Raw genomic sequence first — 8,501 nt, 5'->3', positions numbered from 1 at the left:
GATTACTTCAATCAATTTACATTCAATGATGTTGTTATTGATAAGTATGGTTTTATTACCATCATTTTGCTATATATTTTAAATTGTGATATTGGTTTTAATGTTTATTATATTTTTTTGCTCTGTGTTCATTTTTATAGATTTCCTCATCAACACTTTCTTTGCTTTTTTTTGTTTTGGTCTTACTGTTTCACATGTGAGTCATGTTATTGATTTTCCTCCCTTTTTATTGAGAATGGCATTGTTGGCAGACATACACATCTCAGGGACACTGGATCTGGATATGAACTGCCTCTTGCTACCCATGTAGCTTTTTAATATTTGTCTCACAGTCTCCTTCCCTGAAAGTTTGCCGGATAGAAGTGCTGCCACTGTGAGATGCCATGTTGCTTGAGAGCTTTCTTTTCTTGCTGCAGATGGTTGAGGATGTTGTGGGTGAAGCCAACTGGGCCTTAAGCTCAGGACCTTGCAGTGTTTGCAAGACCCTTAGCATGGCCTCCTATATGATAATAAGCCAGTATGGTGTCTATTACCCTCAAACTCTAATTATTATTATTATTATCTTATTATAAATAAATAATTTTATTGGGGGCTCTTGCAGCTCTTACAACAATCCATACATCAATTGTATCAAGCACAGTTGTACATATGTTGCCCTCACCATTTAAAAAATATTTTCTTTCTATTTGATCCCTTGGCAAACTCTAATTATTAATGGATGTTTGCTCCTGTTTCCTCTCATTTTGATTAATGCCACATCAATAAATGAAGGACCTCAAAGCTTTATTGCATCCACAGAACTAAGTAAAGTTGCCTCTATTTTAAGGATACAGCACTTCCCTGGTCGTATTTGAGTACTTTCCATCCTGAGGGGCTCATCTACTGCATAGAAAGGGGAGTTACTAGATTGTTTATTTCCCATAGTATTTTATACTATGAGTGATAGAAATCTTACTTTGATTTTGAGAGATTTTTTCTTACCCATACTGTTCGAGCACATCATTGCCCCACACTGTGAATGCATCTTGTTAAAGTCTTCCTCTTTTGCTGCAATCAAGATGCATTGACAATGACTGGTGAGTGAAATGAAGGTTGCAATCCAAGATGGATGAGCAGTTGGAAAATATGGTCTTGGTAACAGAAATAATGTTAGGAAGCACATGATAGCATTGTGCAAGACTAATGGCTTATTCGTGGAAAATACCTTTTTGCAGCATCATAAATGGCAACTGTACATGTGGACCTCACTAGCTTCAGTAGACAGGAATCAGATTGGCTACATCTGTGGAGAGACAGAATGGAAAAATTCAGTAGCATCTGTCAGAACAAGGCGAGGGAGGGCCCTACTGTGGAACAGACCATCAATTGCTCAAATGCAAGTTCAAATTGAAGCTGAAGAAAATAAAAGGTGTCTGTAAATCCAGAAGATGTACAGAGTCCTGGTGGAATTATAGTTATGCATTGTGCTGTGATCTGTAAGACCAGCCATTTGAACCACCAGCTGTTCTGAGGGAGAAAGGCAAGGCTTCCTACTCCTGTGAAGAATTGCAGTTTTGGAAACTCACAGGGCTAGTTCTTCCCTGTCCGATAGGGCCCGATAGGGTCTCTATGGATGGCATCTACTAAATGGCAGTGAATTTGAAGAGCCAGAGGAAAACCTTAAGTATAACCCACTGAAATGTAGAGACCATTTCAAGAATAGATTTGACACAGTAAGCACTAGTGACCAAAGACCAGACAAGTTGTGGGATGACACCAAGGATGTCACACATCAAGGAAAGCAAAGGGTCATTTAAAGAAACATGAGAGAGACAAAAATACCAAAATGGATGTCAGAAGAGACTCTGAAATTAGCTCCTGAATGTAGAGTAGCTAAAGCAAATGGAGGGGATAATAAAGTAAAAGGACTGAACAGAAGACTTCCAAGGGTCTGAGAAAGACAAAGCCTGAGAAGACAAAGGAATGCACGATAGTAGAAGGGGCTCAGCTCACCCCCCCCACCCACCCCCCACCCCCCATGGATCAGCGGTCCCAATCAAGTGCCCAGAGGCACTCCAACTTCACGCAATCCATGGGCTGGGAAACCCACTGCTCTCTCCTGTGCTCCTGGTTCTGCTGCTACTCCTCTACCCTGCCTCCAGCGTCACGGTTCTCTTTCTCCTAGTTTGAAGAGGTCTTGTATGCAGGAATCTTGGGTACCCAAGGATGTGCTCTGCTCCTGACTCTTCTTTCTTGCTGATAGTGAGAACCCCACTTTTGCTTCTGAGATGACTCATTGACAACCAGAGGATGGCAAAGCAGACCGATCCCAGGTTGGTATTCCGTGCACCCTATTGGCATGGTCCCACCAAGTCATTTGGTGGGAGTTACAAAGACTATGGATAGAAGAACTATATCAAGAAATTAGTGATATCACAATAGGCTAACGTCATTCTTTAGTCTAACAAATCCAGGGGGTTCAACCAAAAGCCTTTGCTTGTGTATTGCTCCCTAAAGTGAGAGGGCTTTGCTGAATCACTCACTTAAAGCATGTCTTTCTGTTATTTAGAAGACACATGCAAATCAAAACCTCCATGTCTATTGGACACAAAACTTCTGTTAAGGAGGAGGAAAATTTTGGAAAATAGTTAAGGATGATCACGAATTTTTACATGTTAAAAAAGAAAACAAAAACCCTCAGTGAGATACTAATTCACGGTCACTAGAATGGTTATGATTAAAAAAAAGGAAAATAACGGGTTTTGGCAAGGACATGAAGCCCTTATCCATTACAAGTGGGATTTGTAGAACAGTGCCGTCACTAAAGAAAATAGAAAACAGTTTGGTGGTTCCTTATAAAGTTAAAAAAATTACTTTATGAGCCAGCAGTTACATTCCTAGGTAAATGTCCCCAAAAGTGAAAGCAAAAATGCAAACAGATACTTGTATACCAATTCACAATAGCCAAAAAGTATAAATAACTTGATGAATGGACTAACAACATGTGGTGTTATATATACAATGTGTGTTAGTCCAGGTTAACTAGAGAAACAAGTTCATAGGCACGTATGTGTGTATTAGAAAGAGCTTTCTATAAAAGAGCAATTGTATACTAAGAAAACATCCTGGCCCAATCCAGATAAAGTTTGATATTAGCCCATAAGAGTGTGTGTCCTGCCTCCAGGGAAGAAGACAGGAGTTCCCAGAATCCTCAGGAGAGCCCCATGCCCACACCATGGCACATTGGCTATGACCTGATTGACAGGCTAAAACTCTACCCCTTCGCTCAGGTTGACGGGAGAGTTTGTAACTGCTACACAGTGGAACATTATTCAGCTATAATGTAAACCAAAGTCCTAATATTACCATGGCATGGGTGGAACTTGAAACCAGCATATAGAATAAAATGCATTAGGAACAAAGGAAATTTTGTATGAGCCCATTTAAATGAGATGTCCACAATAGGCAGAGACATAGAGATCAGAGTCTATCAGTGGTTGCCAGCATTTGAAAGGAGCAGGGTCAAGATGAGTTATTACAGGGGCAGGGGGCTGGTAAAGATGGTAGAATAAGCTGATATCAAAGGCTCAAGCAGAAAGCAAATGTTTTGAGAATGATGATGGAAACAAATATACAAATGTGCTGACACAATGAATGGATGTATGGATTGTGATAAGAGTTGTGCGAGCTCCCAATAAAATGATTAAAAATAAAAAAGATGGTAGAATAACTCTGTGGTGGAAACAAGTAGTGCTGATGGTTGCATTGCATATGAATGAAAGTAATGTCACTGTACATGTGGAAATAGTTGAAATGTCCAATGTCTATATGTACAACAGAGCTTCAAAAACTATATGGAAAAATTCCATTATCTTTTAATTCCACTTTCTATGAACTTTTTGAAGACCCATTTTGTGTGTGTGTGTGTGTGTTAGGGTGTTTTTAAATGATTTTTTTTTTTTAATGAAAGAGGGTGAGGAAATAGCCTACCTGCCTTCATGTTCTTTGGTAACTCTCCAACTTGCAGGGGCTCCAGGCTTAAGTGTAGGCTGTGTGGGGATGGGAGGAGCCCTGGTGGCATAATGGGCTCAGAATTGGGCTGTTAATCACACAGTCAGCAGTTTGAAACCACCAGCCCCTCCAGATGAGGATTTCTACTCCCGGAAAGGCTTGGGAACCCACAGGGACCCTGTCCTGTCCTATGGGGTTGCTCTGCGTCAGAACAGAGCCCATGGCAGTGAGTTTGGGTTGGGGTTTGGTGTGCTGATGAAGTACCACCGGGGCCAGCATCTCAGGCAAATCCCTTTGACCCAGGAAGGAGAGCCTTAGGTTTCTTAGTGTACAATGGCAATGGTAGATAGCATTCCCTCACAGGGCCGCCACAAGAACTACCTGAAATAATGCCAACCAAAGTCTCTGCAGTCCCAAACCTACTCTCACACAGTGTTATTGTCAACCACTTTCCCCTCTCAGCCAAGGGGGTGCGATACCCAACACAGCAGCCAGTACCCACCGGTGGCCATGGAGCCCTGGAAATGTGGCTAATTTGAATTTTATTACAAATGTGTTATACGTTAAAATTCACTCTGGGTTAAAAAGTCTTAGTGGAAAAAAAAACCAGCAACTAAAAATATCTTAGTAATAATTTTTTTTTCATGTAGACTGCTTGTTGAAATAATATTTGGGGTTAAATAAAAATTCTTAAAATTAATATCACCTGATTTTATACTTTTTATGTGGTTAACTAGAAAAGTTCAAATTGCACATGTAATTTGCATTTTATTTCTGTTGGTTAATGCTATGTTAGGCATCTTTTCAATAACATACTTGCATTAAAATTCCTAAGTTAAAAGAACACATTGACTCAAAAGAGAAACCAATCCAAGAATGGGGTGCTGTTGGAATTATTCAGGGAGTTTATTAAAATTCCTCTCACCCAGAGCTGCTGGCTACACAATCCCATGGAGAGGACCTATGCCAAGAACTCCTAAGAGAGAAGAGGGGGAATAGAATGGTGGCAGTACTGCTAATGCCAGAACCTGTTCAATGAGCAGGGTCATCCCAAAGCTGACCCCTCCAAGGCAGAAGTCAGATGTACCTACACTCGAACAAGTTTACCAACTCTACACCCCACCAACACCCCCACTACCACCACCACTCTCTTCCTCTCTGTGTTGGATAATCGGTTGCAATGCCCACACAGATGTATCTTTTGATAGCCGGGCACCATCAGCTTTCTTCACCACATTTGCTTATGCACCCACTTTGTCTTCAGCAGTTGTGTCGGGAAGGTGAGCATCATAGAATGCCAATTTAATAGAAGAAAGTATTCTTGCGTTGAGGGAGTACTAGTTTTCCTCTTTTTCAATGACCTTCCATGTGACCAAGCATGAAGTCCTTTGCCAAGGACTGGTGTCTCCCGATAACATGCCCAAAGTACGTGAGAGGAAGTGTCACTGTCCTCAATTCTAAGGAGCAATCTGGCCATAATTCCAACACAGATTTGTTTGTTCCTGGATGCGTGGGTTTATTCCAGAGCCATTTTAAGCGTGTCTCTGAGATCACTGCATTGGCTGCAGATGAAGTGTTCTGGAGTTCCTGTTCTTCTTCATTTTATCCACAGTTTATTGTGACCCACAAAGTTGGATGCCTTTGCACAGTCGAGAAAACACAAGCAAACATCTTTCTGATAGTCTCTGCTTTCAGAGAATCCATCTGACATCAGAAATAATATCCCTAAGGCCAGGTCCTCTTTTAAATTTGGTTTGAATTGCTGGTAGCTCCCTATCAATCTACCGTGGCATCTGTTGTTAAAGTATCTTCCGCAAAGTTTTAGTTGCATGTGATATTATTGATATCGTTTGATAATTTCTGCATGCTGTTGGGTCACTTATCTTTGGAATGGGTAAAATCATGGATTTCTCCCAAGTAGTGAACTGGGTAGCCGTCTTCCATATTTCCTGGCACAGACAAGAGTGCTTCTACCGCTGCACCAGGTTGTTGAACATTTCTATCAGTACTCTCTCAATTCCGGAACCTCCTTGTGAGTTAATGTCTTCCATGGAGGGTGGACTTCTCTCTCAGTGTCGTCAGTCTTGATCACATGCTGTCTCTTGAAATGGTTGAGCATCAGCGAGTTCTTTTTGATATAGTGACTGTGTGTTCCTTCGATGTGTCCTGCATCATTCAACATTTTGCCCATAGACTTTTTCAATACTTCCACTTGAGGCTTGAATTTTCTCTTCAGTTCTTTCCGCTCGAGATGTGCTGCGTGTGTGTTTCCCTTGTGGCTTTTTAACTCCAGGTCTCTGCACACTGCACTGTAGTACTTTGCCTTCTTGAGCTGCCCGTCGAAATGTTCCCTTCAGCTCTTTTACTTCCTCACGCGTGCCCTTTCCTTCCGCAACGCTCTGTTCAAGAGCAAGGTTCAGAGTCTCTTCTGACATTACTTTGATCTTTTCTTTATTTCTTGTCCTTGTAATAACCTTTTGCTTTCCTCATGTAGGAGGTTCATGAGTTCATCCCACAGCTCGACAGGCCTTCTGTCACCAGTGTTCAGTGCATTAAATTTATCCTTGAGGTAATCTTAAAATTCAAGTGAGATATAGTGAAGGTCATATTTGGGTTCTCATAGACTTACTTGCTTTAATTTTCTTATTTTTTATCACATATTTATTACACAATCACTTATAACTTTATAAAAAATACACAAAAATTTCCTGATCATGGGAATTTTTAAAAACACTACCCTCAATCCCCCCAACACACACACAAATTCCACACCAATCGTCCATCTAGATTGGCTTAATCTTGAAGTGTAATCCAATAAGACTGAAGACCAAACACTTCAGGTCCTGGACAAGATAATAAAATACTCGTAAAACCTTCTGGATCCTTTGACTGATTAACATCAATAAGGGGACCAATTTTTGAGGTGGTGAATGAAATGTGTTCATCTCCAATGACGATTTCAAGCTCCTGCCGGCCAACTCGGTCAGGAGGAGGCCACGAAGCATCGTCCTCCTTGGTAATTTCACTGCCGTCAATTATTTTCTTTAGTTCTTCCATCACACGTTTATGTACATAAGCCTCTTTTCTGATCATGACATCATTTTTGTAATTACTGTTGTTGGCCTATCTCAATTTACCGTCGGGTCAGAACTCAAACTCCAGGAACTCGTGGCCGAACTTGCCCTTGTGACCCACGTAGTAACGCAGACAAAAGTCACTCCCCATAGCTAGCAAAAGCCCACAGAGAGGGACACGCTCCAAAAAGACACGCCACCGCACTATACACGCCCAAAACTCGCTTTAATTTTCTCCAATCGCAACCTGATCCTACACGTGAGAACTCGGTGGTCTGTTCCACAGTCAGCCCCTGGGCTAGTATGCTAGTCCGGGTTGACTAGAGAAACCAATCCAGAGACACTCATGTGTGTAAGAGAGAACTTTATATCAAAGAGCAATTGTACTTTAAGAAAACATCCCAGCCCAGTCCAGATCAAGGCCATAAGTCTGATACTAGCCCATATGTCCGATACCAGTCTATAAATTCCTCTTCAAACTCACACAACACATGCAGGACAATCACAGGCCAGTGGGTAGAAAGTCTTCTGGATCCAGTGGCTGGCGGTGGAAGCATCTCAGCACTGGCTTGGGTCTCCAGGTGGCTCCTCCAGCTCGGGGCTCTGGCTACATCAGTGTAGCTACATCCTGCTTGTCAACAGGAATGTATGGCAGAGAGTGTATCTGGCCTCCAGTGAGCTATTTATCTCCTTTGAGCCTCCAAATGAGGTCATCAAGCTGCAACCTGGTTGGCAGGCTAAACTCCACCCCTTTGCAAGTTGACAGGATATTGTGTAACTGCCACAGCTGGCTTTGGCTGCTGATACTGAGCTTCTCCATCATCGCGTCCCAAAGCTGTAAACAATTTGATTCCTATGTATTCCACCTGCTGAGGTCAGTATGTACAGTTGTCGTTCATGTTGTGGCAGAACGTTGCTTGCCATGAAGACATTATTGGTCTTGCAAACATCTGTCATGACTACCACTTTGTTTATTCATCAAGGCCATGTTTTCCATTGTCACTCCTCCTTTTTTCTTTCCAACTTTCACATTTCAGTTGCCAGGAACTATAAATGCAGCTCGATTGATTGAATGTTTGATCCATTTCAGGCTGAAGAAATTGACAGAATTCTTCAGTTTCTTTAGGGAGAAAGCTGAGGCTTTCTGCTGTAATAAACATATACAACCCCTGAAAACTATAAAAGCTGTTCTATTTGTCCTATAAGGTGGCTATGAGTTGGAAACTACTCGATGGCCGTGAGAGCGAGACCTTTAGTGGTTAGTGCATCCATTTGAATAATAGTTTATTAACTAGATTCCCTGTATGGGTACAGATATCCTCCTATCACAGACAGCATTGTACTTCAAGATAGATCTTGAAATGTTCATGTTGAAGACGAATGTAACACCATTCCTTTTGAGTTTGTCATTCCTGGTACGGTCAACCATATGATTGT

General features: G+C 41.6%; 2 pseudogenes; both read right to left on the bottom strand.

Annotated features, from left to right (window-relative positions):
* Positions 1–6,762: 6,762 nt before the first annotated feature.
* LOC101642622 lies at positions 6,763–7,235 on the bottom strand (annotated as a pseudogene).
* The window catches only part of LOC101652886, a 56,240-nt pseudogene continuing 54,873 nt past the window's right edge, over positions 7,135–8,501 (bottom strand).

This window comes from Echinops telfairi, unplaced genomic scaffold (genome assembly GCF_000313985.2).
Source record: "Echinops telfairi isolate 266 unplaced genomic scaffold, ASM31398v2 ScPeMD7_2565;HRSCAF=3150, whole genome shotgun sequence".
Taxonomy (NCBI): domain Eukaryota; kingdom Metazoa; phylum Chordata; class Mammalia; order Afrosoricida; family Tenrecidae; genus Echinops; species Echinops telfairi.
Note: the sequence above shows the minus strand (reverse complement) of the source record. Positions and strands in the feature narration are given on the sequence as shown.